The sequence below is a fragment of the Protopterus annectens genome, chromosome 8.part0 (assembly GCF_019279795.1).
Source record: "Protopterus annectens isolate FY-2018-M chromosome 8.part0, PAN1.0, whole genome shotgun sequence".
NCBI classification, from domain to species: domain Eukaryota; kingdom Metazoa; phylum Chordata; order Ceratodontiformes; family Protopteridae; genus Protopterus; species Protopterus annectens.
This window is the reverse complement of record NC_056741.1, coordinates 1,763,363,822-1,763,380,334: the sequence shown is the minus strand read 5'-3', so window position 1 is coordinate 1,763,380,334 and position 16,513 is coordinate 1,763,363,822. Positions and strand designations below refer to the sequence as shown.

The window sequence follows — 16,513 nt, the reverse complement described above, 5'->3', positions numbered from 1 at the left end:
AAAGAGAGAGAGTGGGAGAAAGAGAAGGAAAAGAGAGAGATAGGGAGGATGAGGAAGGTGGAAGGGGAGAAGACAAGGGGAGAACAGACAAAAATATGCGAATGTATGATTCACATATGCCATGCAACCTATAGGTTTGTACTAAACATTGATGGGTCACCTGCGCACATGCTTTCTGGGCTGAAAGACTTGAAATGGCACAGGGGGCTCTCCCTTTTGCTATTCACTGCTGGGAAATACCCTGGAATTGGGCTGGTTCTCTCCTCTCATTGTTATAGCTGGTATAGTGATAGGTATGTTGCTGCCTAGTTCCCATTTCTACTGTGTTTTGATTTTATGAAGCCACACAGCACTGCACATATGATGAATATTTTGGTACACTACACCATCTGACATATGTAAGCACCTGAAATGTGATTTCAGGAACTAAAAAATACACTCCATTATGGATTTAATATGTGTGTTGCTTTCACTTCATTCCTCTGCATCTCGGATGATGTTCTTAGATGCTGAAGTGATGTCATCAGACATGACTGCAAAGGGCATTGCGTAACCCATAGATGATTAAATGGTAATTATGCTTGCTCTAATATGGATTAGTGGTGTGTCATATCTATTTGTGTTGTTGTGGTTGTCTATCCACTTACCAAGAAGATGGTCATATGTGATGTGTCCATTCAGAATATTTCTAATTTTTTTTTTAATTAGACATTTGTTAAACAAGTAAGCCAACTGTACACAAGTGTCTCTTTTCAAGGACAGCCTGGGAGCACTGTCTGGTTAGGTGACTTGAACAGAGTTGCATAATAGGCAAATAGAAGAGATATCAAACAACCCCCAGACCTGAGTATAGAAAGCAGCTTGTGCTAATTTCTGGAATAATAGGTGAATTTAATACATATGCCATATATTTATAGCTTGCACACTTTTGGGGGTACCAAGCAGAAGCATATGTGATTACTCTAGCATTTCTGCAGAAGACTAGACAACAGCACCTCAATGACATAACTAATAGTCCCTTTCACTTTGAAAAATCTGGTTATTGAGTAGAATATCACCATATATAATAAAGGGTATAGCGCTTCAGATATTCAGTGCCCTTAGCATTGTTCAGAATACAAGTAAGTGAGTCACCCGTTCTAGCTTTCTGTATACTGTTGTTCTTTCAGAAAGTAAAGCTTCTGTTGGTGGCAGTACTACAGTTCATGTATAACTTTTTGTATCATAAATTTGGATCCTAAATGCTACATGATCTTAGAAGTGAAGTCAAAAATGGAGCTGGACGTCACCAGGTTTGAAGATGCAGCCTGTAGGAAATCTTTCTCTGCAGAACAAATTGTTTGAGACCTGAAAACAGTAGATTAAAGAATTGTATTAATTCTGGAATGTAAGTAGAATATCCAAGAGGCCTTAAAGCTACAGTGGACTTTCTACATGTTACATATAAGAAAACTCTGAACTTTACAATACCTGTGAGCTTTGAAAGCGAGAAAAAGGGAGAGATGGGGGGAAGGGAATATTACAATGATGAAACAAAAGTTTCAAAGTTCAAATGAGATGAGAAAAAAATCGGTCATACATCTTCTGTATGCTCTTAAAGAAGTCATAAGGTTCCCAAGGCAGTATTGAGACTTACAAATACAACAAAATATACATTAAAAAGAATAAAATATTACATAAAGCAGCAAACTCTTTATTAAAACACCAATACGCTTCTAGTGCAATGGCATAAATTCCTTCAAAGAAAGTGACAGCATGCACACAAGCACACATAAACAAAAAATAAAAATAAAAAAATAAAAAACACATACAATATGTACAAAAAAATCTATAAATACCCAATAAAATAGTAAACAATTAAAGTAATACATCCAGTTAACTTCCCTGTTAAGGTCATTAGGTAAATGTTATGTTTCAAAACACATAAACATTCTTTACATAATAATTTTTGATTCACTAAGAGAGTTTCAGCTGATTTAAGTTGAACTTGTAATAAAACAGAAGCTGACAATAGATTAGGATTGTTGTCATTGTTAATCTTAAAATGTTCCCCAAATGACTATCCCTTTTACTGATTCCAAGGTCTTTCAAATATTAATTTAATCTATCATTATTTATTCTTTTAGTTGTTATTTATTTATTTAACATTTGTTGACAGGTTTAGTCCAACTGAGCCAAAGCCCTTTTTCAGTGGATGCCCCGGGAGACAAGCTCAACAATTGCAAAATTAAGAATGTAGTGATATAGTAATTAAAAACAACAAACAAACAAGTAAAAAACAATAATCAAGTAGAAAACAAGCATAAAAACTGAACACAGATACATCAAAATTAAGAGAATAACACAAGTATGTAGTGCATGATCAGTGAATCCATGCAGTATATACATATTTACATCAATAAAAGCAAGCTGAACAATCTTTTCTGAGAACTGGACTTGAAATTGCCTCAGTAAGATGTGTTGCACAGTTGAGGTGAGTGGAGAGAGAAAACTGCAAGTGTAGAATAGTGAATAGGAGAAAGGTGGGACTTAGGTGAGAAGGAGGTGTGGAGTATGGGACGAATCTTCAAGGGGGGTAATGACAGTGACAGATCCATGACTTAGGTAGGGTTAGGTAGGTTTTGATAGCATCTTTGAATTTATGAGGGTGATTGATATTTCTAATGTCCAAGGGAAGTTTATTCCAGGATTGGGCAGGGGAGTAACTGTACTGGTTTTTCCCTATTTTTGTTTTAGGCTTGTAGATTTGAAGAAGGTTTTGGTTCAGAGCTTCATACAGCCCTAGAAGGGGAGTAGAAGGAGACAACAGTGGCAATCTTAGGACAGAAGGAGGGCACATACAAAATAGAATGAATCATTTGCAGTTGAGAGAGAAGTAGACAGTGACAGAATTCCAGCTAATTTAACCTTTTAAAAGCAAGGCAGTGGTGTGAGTGGTTGGAATTAAGTCCAAGTACGTAGTGCGAATAGTGCTCTAAATAAAACTAAATAATAAAAAAAGAGCACCTAAGTTGCGAGCCTCCAGTAATATTTAATAAATTATAAAAATAATAAAACAATGTAGTTATTAAATATTACTGGGGGCTCACAACTTTGGTGCTCTTTTTTATTATTGAGTGGTAGGAATTGTCTGCTGTTAATCTTGCAACTTTTTTGTAGGTGGATTCAAGTTTTGTTAGGAGAGTGGTTTGAATGTTAGTAAGGATTTGTGAACCATTGAATAGTGTGGGGATGAAGTAGGCATGGGATAGGGAAATCTTAGCTTTAGTTGATAAAAAAGTTTTCTTCTTGTAAAGGAGTCCACGTTTTTTGTCGGTTTTCTTAATGTTGCTGTTAATGTGATCGAATTTGAGGTGGTCAAATGAAGATTTAAGATGGTTCATTGTTTTAGGAATGAAGAGTAGGAGCTTGGTCTTTTTTTGGTTTAAAATTAGATGTTTTTTAGTGAGCCAATTTTTGATGGATAAGAAGGATTTCTGCATCATTATATTTAGGACAGAGAGGGAGTCAGCTAGGGTGATAACAGTTCAGTCATATGCATATTGCAGCAGTGATGACTGTGGGTATGATGTATGCAGTAAATTGGTAAATATGTTAAACAGTAATGGGCCAAGGATTGATCCTTTTGATACAGCCATCTTGACAGGGAGAGCAGGAGAAGTTGCAGAGAGCCATTTTACAGACTGAAGTTAGTCATTAGGGTAGCTAGCAAACCAGGAGATAGTGGAGGAGGAGAGGTTTAGTTCAGAGAGTTTGTGCAAGGAGTGGTGGGAGACAGTGTCAAATGCCTTGGAGACATCAAGAAATAGGCATGAAACAAGTTTGTTATGGTCTCTGGATTGGGATATGATATTTATGAAGGATATGAAAGTGGTAGAGGTGCTATGTTTCGGTCGAAAGCCATGTTGAGTGGAGGGTGAGCAGATTTTCTTGTAAGAGGAATTGGAGGATTTGTTTGTGTACACATTTCTCAGGGATTTTGGAGGGGGGGACAGAATTGCAATAGGCTTGACGTTAGCAAGTGCTGATGAGTTACCTCCCTTGTGGATGGGTAAGGTATAGAAATGTTTACAGAGAGCTGGTACTTTAGATTCAGTAATAGATTTGTTAATGAGAATAGAGATGTGAAGGGCAAGATAGTCGGCAGATTTTTGGAGAAAGAGAGGTGCAGATTATTGATGGAGGAGGAGCAGGGTTTAAGTTTTAGAAGTAAGGATTTAATGCAGTTGGTGGATACCCTTTTCAGACAGAAGACCAGGGAGGAGTTGGAGAATAATGGAGGGGAGGGGGGGTGTATCTGAGTTTGGGATAGGGTTGGTTTGCTGTGTCAATTTGCTATAGTGTCTATTAAGTAAGAGTTGAAGTTGGTGGCAGTTTCTGATGGTGTCTTTTTGGGGCATGGTGGGGGGGGGGGTGAGGGATTTCCAGAATGAAGAATTTGGTTGATGGTGTGCCGAATTTCTTATGGTTAGTGAAGTTAGAGGTAGGGGAGTTGTTATACAAGTTTCTCATCATTGTAGATGGATTTTTTTAGCTAAGTTGCAAAGTTCTTTATAGTATTGGAGGTGGGAGGGGAGTTTAGTTTAGGACCAGATCCTCCAGGCTTTGTCTCTATTTTGCATTAGGGAGCAGGTGGAAAGTGTAAACCATGGGGATATAACTAATTTTACTCTAACAGTTCTTAACGGAGCAATGGAGTTGAGAATGTTGAGGAAAATGGAGTTAAATTTTAGAACAGCATCGTCCAGGGGTAGTTGTTTTAGGAAGGACCTGTTAATGGCAGAGAGAATGTTGTTAAGCCTATCAGACTCAAATTTGGACAGTTGCAGTAAGCCATGCATCTGTGTGCTCTGGAAATGTGTGGAGAATATTTGAGGACTTTGACTGAGCAGTGATCAGTGACAGCATCAGTAGTGTTTCAGGGAAGTGATATTTATGAGGATGTGAAACTAAAATCCAGTCAAGGATGGAGCTAGAATTTGAACATTTGCTAGTGTGGGTAGGAGAGGAGATTAACTGGGAGAAGACATGTAAATTAATATGGGAGCTAGGAGTGTCTGAGGAGAGGGCTAGCCAATTAATGTTGATGTCACCTAATATGATGGTTTCATTAGGTACACACTGAGTGAGCCAAGACAGAATATTTTCTAGAGTAGGGATATTGTCAGCAGGGGGTATGTAAATACCAGCTATTTTGAATACATTGTGAGCATTCATGAAGCAATTAGCAACTAGCAGTTCAGCTGGTGAGATAGAGGGTGTGGGAATATGTAGGGGCTAACAATGAGGTGGTTGGAAAACATAATAGTGATTCCGCCAACTTTTTCTGCAGTCTATTGAGTTGCATGATGTTGTAGCCAGGGGTAATAAGTCTTTGTCAGAACTGTGTAGTTTTAGCCATGTTTCACAGAGGATTATGATACCTGGAGAGTGATGGGACATCCAGGCATGGAATTCATTAACTTTGTTTACTATACTTCTGATGTTCATGGAATACAGAGAGAGGTGCTTAGTGGGAATTTTAGAATGGGGAGAAGGACAGTAACTGAACATGGAATCAGAGGAAGAGGGTTAGCGGATCCTGGGTTGGGATGAATATCATCAAATAGCAGCAATTTAATTAGTGTAGGAAGGGATCTAAAGGGTAGGGGAGAAAGAAGTAGTATTTTGTCTTGCTTTTTGGGAAGATGGGGGGCTAGGATGAATATTGATTTTAGGAAGAAGGTGAGAAGTAGTTGGGTTAGGTGAAGTTGTTAGAAATGAGTATGGGAGTTGTGATATAGTTATGGGATAGATGGAGGTAAGAAACTGATGGTAAGGTTTTAGTACCATATTGTAGGAGGTGAGGTTGTGTAAGAGGATTAGAGTAGTGATGGAGAGGAGGCACTGAAGTATGTTGTATGTTTGCATGGTGGAGTATGAGTTAGGTAGAATGATAAGGGGTAAGTTAATTGATAGAGAATATAGTTGGCATATATACAGAAAGATAGTGGTGAATGGCAAGAGCCTAATGTAGATTTTAGAGAAAGTACTGAAAGGGAGGAGTAGAGAAAAGTGAAATTATAATTTTGAACCTAAGATTATGTGAGGTAGGAGTGTTACAAGGGTCAGAGAGCAGAGGTAGATAGTGCAGAAACAGCCAGGTATTAGGGGTGGAGAGTGGTTGATGAGGCTAAGGAAGGGAGGGGTAGAAGAGTGTGAAAGAAGTGCTGAGAAAAGTAGAGGAGGGCCTAATGGCTGTTAAGTGTGAAAGGCAGTAAGTTGAGGGAGTAGATGGATTGAGGTAGATGTGGAGGTTGATTGTGTGTGTGTGTGTGTGTGTGTGTGTGTGTGTGTGTGTGTGTGTGTGTGTGTGTGTGTGTGTGTGTGTGTGTTTTTTTCACCGTTAACTTTTATGATCTGCAAACCATGAACAAAGACCTCTGGCTAACTAAGTTTGCAGATGGCTGTAGACTGGCAGCCCTTCTCAAGTCCCATTCTGATGCCCAAGCCATTCAGCAAGAACTTACAGTGCACTCAATAATATCTGACACAGTAAAAACAGATTCAAAGTAAATGTAAAAAAGTGCAGTATTTTCATAGCTGGTAGAGAACCGCTCCCTTAGCATAAACCACAGAAGTTAAAACAACGGCATGTCTGGAGCTGTACTGAAAAAAGTACCAAATCTCAAGTTTCTCTCTTTTCTGTGAAATTTAAAAATAAAAGTCGCATTCCTTTTCTCAGTTTGAATATTGGAATTGATTATGCAGTAAATGAGATGTGTGCAATGAGCAGTAAAATACACTGAGTGGCTGGCACATAACAAAGTGTTCCTTAGCTCTGCAAGTCTTTATCAGTGTTTTGGCCTGCAGGTTATTTCACTGAAATGTTCATTTCTTTTGAAACTTTGTTTACTGTAGATGTATGTAAACTGTGAAATATAAAATGAAGATATAGGCCTGTTTTGATATAGTTGCATTTTGCAGCCTATGCAAAGAGAATTCTGTATTTATATAGGATTTATTCTAACAAAACTTTATTTATCTAACACCTGACCTTGTAACACCCTCTTGAAATCCCTGATGAGGAATTCGCTTATAATTAATTTACAAATGTATTAATATAGTTTGCAAAAAAATACCAAAATGATTGCTACAACAAATATAGCAACTGTATAACAATTTCTTTTCATTTTGGTAAATAAACTTAGAATTTTAGTTTTGACTGCTAGGTGTAACACAAGTATTCATGACCTATAAAATATTCTGAAAATCTAAATTTCTTTTAACTTCATGATTTAATTTGACTTAGGAATTTTTTAACTGGTACTACATATATGTTGTAATAAGACCCATGCTAACTTACTGATAGCCATCTGTAAACAATCTTTTCATACATATAATCTGTGCCATGAAGCATAATAACCATATACTGAATTAACCATTTTCTGTAAATCTTCAACTACATATGCTAGGGTATAAACTGTATATTCACCTTACCGATTTTTATGTGCTGCAATAGCAAAATTAAATGGGAGCTAGGATTTAAATAAGCAAATAAAACAAACTGGTAAACACTCAGTATACAGTTCCAAACAAAGCAGTCCAAGAGTAAAAAGCACATGGAACTCACAAAGTGATGCAAAAATAAGTTTAATACCAAAGCTTTTGAGGGAAACCTCTTCTTCACTGCTTAAAATCATACTAATACATATTTTCATATACACACCACATAAGTAAATTCAGACCAATAGAGGCACAGCAACAATTAAATAATTAAAATAAGCATTGAGTGCTTGTTTCATGGAATAAGAGACCTTCTCTTAAGAACAGGTTTTAAACTCAGAGTATCATTCAGCCCAGGGGGAGGTCATCTGTGTGAAAGTAATTAATCTATCTATATTCAATATTCTCAGTATTCGACACAATATCCCCTCCTCTAACACTTCTTTCACTGTTTTTACAACCCTAAATGTAAAACTATGTGTTTTATCTGAGCTTATGATATGTTTAGCTAAGGCATTACTCTTCACTTCCCTATGTATGTCAAATAGCTGTTGAGCTATCCTTTCTTTTAGCATCCTATTGATTTTTCCAACATAAAATGAAGTAGGCTTTCCTGTAGTAACTGATCTTTTAAATGCTGTGCACCATCTGTAAGATGTACTGCACACAATTTCTTACAAGTATCTTGTTTGCACAATTGTGCATACTGTAACATTTTATTTCTCCACAGAATGTTATTGAATTCCGAAACATCCTCTAATCCTGACAATACGTCCATGTCCATGTATTGTGCTGCCACACTGAGAATTTCTCACTGCTGTAACCTTCAAGTCTTAACAATATCATAACTATACACGAGTCCTCTGGTAGAGGTGTGTTCGTAACCGAATTTTACGTGTCTGTCTCAGTACATTATTACATAATTCCTTTCCTGTAAACAATTAAATGCATGTTCTGCCATCTGTTTTTACCTTAAACAATGTCTTTGGTGCTGGACTACTATACCCCCTTACAGACATTCTGGAAATCATTCTCTATAGAACTGGTAACAACAGTGACTTGAACTATTGCATGCATTTCTTCTTTATTTTGCCCTGAAGTCTGTGTGTCATTTGCATTGGTGTTTAGTGCATTAGACTAATGTATTTCTGCAGAATTATTGTCAATTTCTGCACTCTAATTCTCCCTCATTGCAATATTTGCACTGCCTTCAGAAAACAACAAACTAGAATCTATAACATTCTGAGTATTATTTGCATGGACAACCATGCAGTTGACATTAACTTGAAATACTGAAGAGGTTTCCTCTGTGTTCTTTCCAAAAAACCTGCACATTACATATACTGGTCGATCTTTATTTGCAATACTGCAAATAAACTCTGCATTCTGAATTACGTGCCCACTAGCATTTGCAATGATTTCTGAGGGCTATAAACTAGAGTCTGTTACAATTTTCATGTCATTTAAATCTAATACTGATATCAGAAGCCGAAAATACTGTCATTTCTGTAAACACTGATTGATATTATGGATTATGAGGAAATATACTGCTTACATTTCTGCTTTACCCAGTTTTTAACTTTAAACTTCACAGTACTTTCTGACATATATAAAATACACTGAAATAAAAATGAATGCTTATGTAAGTTTGTTTGATAGGCATTGAGTCAGTGGCCAGTCATCTTGCAACTTCTTTGAACTTAGTTTTCTAAGGATTCCCTCGCCTCTCCAATGGCAGGGACATCTTCTTCCTTGAAGATCCAGACTTTCTGCTGCAGTACACCAAAATATTTCTTCTGAAGTAACAGCGCGCCTCTTTAAATCACAGCCCTGCTCATTTACACATCTGTAGAGTTCCAGAGTTGTTTCAGGGTTCTGTGAATTACTTTTACATAAGCAATAATGTAAAGCATAAGCACTCACACAGGGGTGTTAATTACACATTAAGACACACCCTGGAGGACATTATTGCACTTGAGAACATGCTATCCGTAAAATTGTTGTGTTTTACTTACTTATTTTTTAAGTACTATATTATTTTTTTATATATATTTGATGTAAAATAGTTCCTCCACCTAATGTTTCAAACCTACTGTAGTGTATGTTAATTATGTTGGAAGAAGTATTTTACATCCAAAATATAGCACTATCTAGACATTTACTTTATCTTTTCGTCCCTCACTCATAAAATGTTTGGTTTGTTGCCAGTCACTGGAGACTGAAGTTACTAAATAATGGCATATATTTGAGTTTCAGACTATTAATTTCTTCAGAAAATTCATACTACAAATCTTTTTAATTAATCAAGTTTGTAATTTTATAAGACCAGTAATTAAAAAATGTTCCTATTTTTCAGCCTTTATTCCCTCTTTATTTTAGGCTTTATCCAGATTTCTTCAGCTGAAAGGTCCAGAGGTATGCAAATGTCTTTAATGTCACTCTCACTCAGTCTCTCATGCACACCTCTGTTTCAGAAAATGTATACTAACACAAATCGTAATAATCAAGTAAAATATATTCCTATTTTGAGCCTTTGTCCTCCATTTATTTTAGGTTTATCCCGCTATTTTGAGCTAAGAGTCAACAGAGCATACCTTTCAACTGTCCAGATTTTTGGCTCATATGTTTGGCCCCATCCTCATAAAATGTGTATTTTTTGGCAAATCATTTAGGACTGAAGCCATTAAATAATGACAGACATTTGAGTTTCAGACTTCACATCCTTCAGATAATACATAATGGAAACTCTGTTTTTCTAGAACCTTTCTAAGTTTATAAGAGTAATATTTAAAATCTGTCCTTATTTTTAGTCATTTGTCTCTCATTATCTGTGGCTCTGTCCAGATTTCTTGTGTTGAGAGAATGAAAAACATAGTCGAGAGGTATGCAAACCTTTTAAGTGATGGCACACAGTCTGCTCTGCTTTCATGCATGCATTCAGTCACACATGCAGACAGAAACACACACACACACACACACACACACACACACACACACACACACACACACACACACACACACACACACACTTTTTTGGTTTCATTTATTTTACCCTAGCTAAACAGCAAAAGTGCTGCTTTACTTATACATTAATATCCTGCTGGAAAGTGTTCATTCTCTAATCAGGATGCTGATGTGCAGTTTGCCCATTCTGTAATGTACATTAATATCCCCCTGCTCCAGAAGACGCTCGGTCACCATTTGTTAAACCAACTGAATGTTCAGAGCTGTACTGAAGTGTCAAATCTCACAGTTTCTCTTTTTTGTGTACTTTAGTATACATTTTCTGAAACAGAGGTCTGCATGAGAGACTGAGTGAGAGTGACATTAAAGAAATGTGCATACCTCTGGACCTTTCAGCTGAAGAAATCTGGATATAGTAAGTCATATATTACTGAAACTATCTCAAAAGACAGTACAGATGAACTAAATCAAACTGAAAGTTCTGTAACTGAAGACTGCAAACTGAATTTGCAAACTTCTGTAACTCTGTAGACTGAATTGAACTGAAGGGTATTGTCTTCTGTAAATTCTGTAACTTTTGAACTGACTTCTGTCTTGAAAACATTTATATTAATACCAAAACTCTAAATTTCCTTTGTTCATTTTACATGCCTCCTTAACCTTGGTTTCCAAGCCTTGATAATAAGATTTTATTGCAGGTGCCTAATCTGCAAATGTCTCTGAACTATCTGGAACTTAACAATGTGTGCCGTAGCTCTACACATCTTTATTAGTGTTTTAGTCTGCAGGTTATTTCACTAAAATATTCCTTTCTTTTGAAAACTGCATTTACTGAATCTTTATGTAAAATGTGAAACATAAAATGAAGCTATAGGCCTGCTTTAATATGGATGCATTCTCAGGCCTATGCAAAAAAAAATGCATGTCTATAGGATTTATACTACAAAGCTATATTTATGCAAGACCTGATCGTACAACAAACAATACAGTCTTAAAAATAAGATGTTATTAGAGGCTTTGGAACTTGGATTGATAATTCTCTCTGCTGTGATCATCACCATCATGTAATGACAGCAGTCCTTTTAATTAATGCAGCTAATTGCTAAGGAGATATCATCCAGATCTAAAGAGGTTATTGTTCCCTTAACTAATCATTGATTACAACAACCCATTCGAGATATACTTCATTAAACATGTCACAGCTAGAAAGACCACAGAGGTTCTTAATTAAGAAGATCACTGTCTCAAAAACCCTAAGCTACCAGAAATGTCTAGAAGCACAGTCTCTTTATTTAGTTTATTATAGCCTTCCAAGGGAATATCTATGTCTTGTTTTCTATGCCATTAGGGACTCGGTAATTCTGTATCTCTTGTATATCCACAAATCAAATAGCCCCATCAGAATCAAAATCAATAACCTAAATTTTCAGTAACAGATAAATATACCATGTTGGAGAGAATGGCTCATTACACATTGACTCCCCCAACTCTGAAACAGATGTGAACTGCAAATTAAGCAGTGTGGTATACTATCATCCTTCAAGTGAGACCGAGATATTTGATTGTGGTTTTACAGATTCTTTGTGGTCTTGAGTGGTCTAGCCCACCTAAAGTGAGGTGGTATTGTTCAAGGGTGGATACTAACAAGACATTAATGGTCGCAAGACTTTATTACCTTGAGTTTCCTATGATTCCCATGGTTACAGTTTCATGATGTATTGTTTCAGTTGTATTTATTATTCCCTGCTGTTCCAGGTTTCATGTATGATGCATTTCTAAATCACAAACCACCTGCATGTTTTTCAGGCAACCACATTACTCTAATTGTTTCTGAATTCAGCATCTTGTATATGTCATAAACAATTCCATTTCCATAAACAAATGTAGCAAAATCCTTAAGTGTTTGTAACTCCAAGTGTACTTCCACAGAGATTCCTTGTTACTGAATTATCTTAGGGAAACTCTGAACCTCTTGTGTTTTTTATCATTGGTTAGACATATAACCATTTTGTTTGATGAAGGTTTGCATATGATTTAATATAAATTGTTCTCCTATATACCAGATCATATAGTTTCATTGACTGTTTTTTAATCTTTAATTAATAGAAATGTTTCTCACACAAAACAATCTTCCTGAAAAATATGTCTTTGCAGATCATAAATTGGTATACAAGTATATATTTTTATATATAGTTTAAAAAATGCTTTTGGAAAAAATGAGGTTAAGATGAAAACCTTGCATTAGAATATTTAACCTGGATATCCAGGATAGTGGTTAGTTATCATATAAGAACTTTACCAGTTTATTTAAAGTAAACTGGATTACTTTGGAATGAGTTTAGTAAGAGTTTGTGTAATTTCTTATACAAATTAAACCTGGAGCTTAAATTTTATAAGACTTATCCAAACTTAGATTAGGATTAGATTAACTTTATGTTTCATTTGGCCTATGAACAATTTCAACTTTCCAATATCCACTTTAATTTTACAGGTATAACAGCACAATGTTGTGAAAATATTATAACCTGTAAAGTGGTTCAGGGGTCATGTTATAATTTAGCAATGATCCATGACTGAGGGTGGGTAATGCAGAATTTATCCATGGTTGGTGTGGTTTGATTACATGAGTGAATCCCAAGTGATTAAACAAAGCCAACAGTGGGTAAATCCTGCATTAACAGCACACAGGAGTGGATTATCGGTATTACACAATGACATTATTTAAGGAAGAAAAGTTTTACTTTCTCTAAATAATGTCATTGTAGAAAAGGATGTCATTATTCTTCTTCCTTATTGTCATAGTCTGGGGCATCAATGATATGCACTGTGCACGTTTTGCTGTTGATGAGAATGGCTGCACAGCACATTCCTGTCATACCTTCTGCCTACACAGTCCTTACACAATACCTCAGTATCCACACATTTGTAGAATATGCAGAAGTTTTCCTGAAATTTATTGCATTTTTATAAAGTTTTGTTTGCTGGCAAATAATTAAGGAATGAAGTCATTAATGACAGATACATCAGTTTTCACAGTATGTCTAGGACCTGCTTTTAGAGGTACTCCTGGCAATTTTTTTCATTAAATAATCTGTTCCACCGCAGTTTTGTAGAGTGCAAAAGACAAAAAGGCAATTAATACATTAACATTTTTGGAACCAAATCTAACATTCAGACACCGGTTGCAGTTAAAATGTGCCATTTTAATTAAAACAAAAAAAAAAAATAAAAACAAGTATAATAAACATTCACCATATTTGTTATTACACAATGTTTAAGTGCTTTCGTCTCTCATGGGAGACTTCATCAGAAACTAGGTGTATGCTCAATCTACCTCCTTTTAAACCCTCACTCCCAGTTTAATTGCAGATTTAAAGAGGCAGCACATTCTTACCATTCATTATAAAAAAGTCAAATGATCTAAAATTCATGAATTCTAGCTACATATTTTATAATTATTAAAAAATCTTTAAAAATTCATTGACTGTAGGACATTAACAAAACAAAAAAGTTACAGCTTAAAAGAAATTCTGGCAAACTATTCATATGTTATACAAAAATATATAAAAAAGCACTGATGTTAAGACAGAGAGAAACCATTGTTGTCTATTTTTTATTCACCTGAAATTGTCGTAATTCAGTGGGAAATTCAAATGAAAGAAATCTGCTATAACTTAGTTACCCAAAGTTTTAAGACAGGCTGTATTAAAATACTGTCATTTATCTCTGGGGTCCTTTCAACACTCAATCTCAGTTGCCAAAGTAACTCTCTGTATGCCATTAAGTGTTCACAGTCCCCTCCCTCTGGCTGTTTTCCATAATATCAATTATATCAAGCAGTATCTGCATGCCTAGCTAAGGCATTGTGAAAATTTATTTTTCTGATCTCATAATTTTGTTCATAAATCTATTTCCTTAGCTGTCTTTCAGTCTTTCCGACATAAAACCATTGCATTCCGTACACCTTGCCAGGAAAACTGTCCCCAATGTTCCACGATTCCCAGCCCTAAAAACACTTTCAATCTTAATATATGTTCTAAAATAACAAAGTTCTCTTTGTTAATAAACTGGTATTGCCTACAAAACACACATTTTATGGTCCCTCCTTTTCCAAAGTCCTTTGGTGGGTTCTTTTCTAAAACGTGCTTAAAATTCTGCAATGTTTTGTTAATAAAAAGTCATTCATGACCAATGACTTCAACTATCTCTTTAGTACCTTCCAAAAACATCCAATTCCTTCTAATAACACTTTTTATATCTTTGGATGTTTCAGAGAACATAACTACACATGCCTTATCAACCTACTTTTCATCCTTATTAACAATGAATTTTTCTTTTCGCCTCATTTTTAATAATGGTTTGTATTTATTCACCCTATCAGCTGTTACCGCTTTAATAATTTCAAGAATCATTTTTTTCTGGGTAACCTCTGTCTCTATATATCTCTGCTAAAACCTTCATCTCCTTCTCTAAACCATCAATATTTGTGGTCATTCTGACATCTCTAATACATTGTCCTTTAAACAAATTATGTTAAAGGCAATGTAGTGTGCATGTACTGTGCATGTACTGTGCATGTTTTGCTGTAGATGCAAATGGCTGTACCGTACATTTCTGTTATACCTTATGTCTACACTGTCTTTACAGAATACCTCTGTACCCAACAATTTGTAGAATATGCATACGTTTTCCTGATATTTTGTTGCATTTGTATAAAATTCTTGTTTTCTGGCAAATAATTAAAGAGTGAAGTTATTAAATAATAGGAAATGTATTAGTTTTCACAGCATGTGCTTGTAGAGGCACTCCTGGCATACTTTTCATTAATTAATCTTTTCCACTATAGTTTTGTAGAGTGCAAAAGATAACAAGATTTTTTTAATATCTCAAAATTTTTCACCTACTGGTGTGGAGAACCGGAATTAATGGAAGTTCATTTTGTGAGTTTTACAATGAGCATGTGAATCGTTCTATCCAGTCGTCATGTACTTTTTGAGTACTAAAGTGTGTGTGTGCGTGTGTGTGTGTGTAGATATATATATGTATATATATATATATTTTTTTTTCACTCAGTGGTGTGCATTTCAGTTCTTTTGCATGATTTGGGCAAAATCAAACATAATAAGGAAAGAACAATAATCAGACTTAGTTTTAAATATTGAAGCACTTCATTTTTAAATTTAATGGAAGTATAGGTTTTGTATTACATCTGCATGCATTTTGTGTGGATGGTAAAATGTATGACATTTGCTCAGCATTGTTGAATAAGTGTAACAGCAAGCTCAATAAGTGATGTATAAAATTCTGTAAACGCATGTAGGACCAGTACTGCTGGACCTCTTTTTGTTGGTGTATGTTGGATTTACAAGGGGCACATTGACTGGGTTGTCCAATCTCTGAGCATATTTTTGAATATGAATGACCCTTTATTGTATATTTTTTTAACTGTTCTTGAATTAACCTTGCAATTGTTCTGTATATCTGTTTGATTGTTTTTTTTCTAAATGAATAGCTGTTACTGAAAAAAACACTGTTTTCATATCTGACTTATGTTTGTTATTGTTACTCTACTGGTAGATGAAGAGTGAATTCTCAAGTGGTATTTACCCAAGAATCAGAACTACTCAATAAGAAATCACTGTCTGCAAGATGTACTGGTAGTGCTGTCTTTTTGTGGGTAATTTACCTCCTTCTTCAAGTTGGTGAGATTGTGGAGTTAATATATATAAGTCTGTGGGTATGGGGGGGGGGTCGCCCGCACATCGAGGAGGTGCAGGGAGGATTAGCCCTTGCAAAAGTACTTTAAAAAAGTGCAAGGGGGTCTTTTTGAGTGGGGCAGAGTCTGGGGATCTGATTCTCAGCAGGTTCAACTTTGTTCATTCATACTAGAAGTGTTTATTTCATTCTAAATTACTTTTGAGTTTTATGGTAGTTTTGCTTAAGCTTTTCACTGAATAAAATGCTTCCCTTTTAACCAATGTTCTGTTCTCTAATGCTTTAAACAAAAATAAATATAAAAGAATGGGTAAACAACAAAATGACTACCTGAATGTGATTCCTGGAT

The 16,513-nt window shown here is 35.5% G+C and overlaps 1 protein-coding gene across 1 annotated transcript in view; it reads left to right on the top strand.

Annotated features, from left to right (window-relative positions):
- Window positions 1-16,513, top strand: part of LOC122809625 — a 352,298-nt gene that overhangs the window by 162,113 nt on the left and 173,672 nt on the right. The window lies entirely within an intron of this gene.